This window comes from Corvus brachyrhynchos, unplaced genomic scaffold (assembly GCF_000691975.1).
Source record: "Corvus brachyrhynchos isolate BGI_N302 unplaced genomic scaffold, ASM69197v1 scaffold802, whole genome shotgun sequence".
Classification (NCBI taxonomy): domain Eukaryota; kingdom Metazoa; phylum Chordata; class Aves; order Passeriformes; family Corvidae; genus Corvus; species Corvus brachyrhynchos.
In genome coordinates this window covers 93706-95401 of record NW_008236648.1, presented here as the reverse complement: position 1 = coordinate 95401, position 1696 = coordinate 93706, and the positions used below count along the sequence as shown (strand labels likewise).

The window sequence follows — 1696 nt, the reverse complement described above, 5'->3', positions numbered from 1 at the left end:
TGAAGCCTTTGTTCCATCCTTCCCGGGATCCCGGGGCACCGGTACCGCGTGCTCCCCGAGCTCGCTCCGGAGCGCCCCCTGCAGCCGCGGGGGAACCATCGCACCTGCCCTGCTCACCGGGAGCCGCCAGCGCCCCTGCCGGCTGCGAGCGGAACTGCACCCGAGGGGAAAGGGCCCGGCAGCCGAGAAGGCTGGGACTGGGTTTGTGATTGTTTGCTGTTACTGCCAGAGTTATTGCTGTTTGTTTGACTGGTTATACACATATAGATATATAACAGTAAAGAACTGTTATTCCTATTTCCTACATCTTTGCCTAAAGGCCCTTGATTTCAAAATTACAGTAACTCGGAGGGAAAGGGGTTACATCTGCCATTCCAAGGGAGGCTTCTGCCTTCCTTACCTGTCTTTCAAAACCAAGACACTTGTGCAAGAGATTCCAGTTGCTGAGGTGAAGATTTACACAAAGGAATCCTGGTGTGCACTGCTGTCACTCAAGTGCAGTGTACTGGTGACCAGTAAAGCACACTTCCACTCAGACGTCTTCACAGGAACTAGATAGATTTGTACAGTTGGACCAACAGACTCAGCTAAAAGACAAGACATGTTTGGGAAAGTGACAGTTTATTTCTTCTCTCCTTCAGCTCATTAGGAAATGAATTATTACTCTCAATAGTTGTAAGGCAAAAAAAATAATGGGAGGAACATTAACATTCTGCACTGACTAGTCATGTCCTGTCAATCAGGACAGGATCCCTCTGATGACAGAAAAATGTGCATTTAAATAATTTGTTTTTACCTTTTTAAAATTTGACCTTTGTAACATTTCTCCATTTCCATTAGTACATGGAATGATAAATAGTGGTCCCAACAGTAACATGTAACTCCAGCAAACAGAATGGATCAGCATAAAATGAATAAAGACGCATCTTACTTTACAAATCAAAGGTTACAATTACTATAAAATACCTCCCTCAGCCACTAGAAAATGAACCATTAGAGTCAAATTCAGTCAGCTCCATTAACGGCCAGGGGCCCCTGGATTTAGTGGGGACTGCACCTCCTGGCCCTGCCCATCACAACCCCTGCCACAGCGGGAAAGAGACTTTCAGTGAGACAATGAACATTCATATGAACAACCACATTTCTGAGATCTCATTCATGAATACAGGACTGTCCAAATCCAAAAGGAAAAGCACTCCAGAAAGCTCATTTCCAAATTCATGGCTTAAAATCTCTAAAGTGTGCACATACAAAAATGAAAGATCCCAGGGCTCCTGTAAGAGTCTTAAAAAAACCTGGGTCTATTTTGTCTTCAAGTAACTGAAATTAATTTCTCCAATTCTACTGGGGCCTAGAACTGCTGTAATACCTTTCAACTGTCTGCTTTTAACACTACTACTGAAAATACCCAGTGTACTCCTAAGGAAAACAAATAATTGAAAATTTCTCCATGGTCCAAGAAATTATGAGTAACAAGAACTTTGCTGTACAGCTGTAAGCTTGTTTTGAGTCAACAAACACCCACGATGTGATATCTGAACCGGAAGGGACGGAAGGAGGCTGATACCCAATATGCTCACAGGCTTTCCCAGTGCCCAACCTCAGAAAGCAGCTTTCAGTCAGAATACCTGAGTCTAACTGATGCAAATAAGATACAAAATGCACGTGTTTTACTTGCATTTCACATTATCTCCCG

General features: G+C 43.8%; 1 protein-coding gene across 1 annotated transcript in view; it reads right to left on the bottom strand.

Annotated features, from left to right (window-relative positions):
• Window positions 1-602: 602 nt before the first annotated feature.
• The window catches only part of MAN1B1 (mannosidase alpha class 1B member 1), a 32187-nt gene continuing 31093 nt past the window's right edge, over window positions 603-1696 (bottom strand). Inside the window, exon 19 of the mRNA XM_017726763.1 lies at window positions 603-1696. This exon is cut by the window's right edge and continues 960 nt beyond it. The gene's annotated coding sequence lies outside the window, so the exon portion shown is untranslated.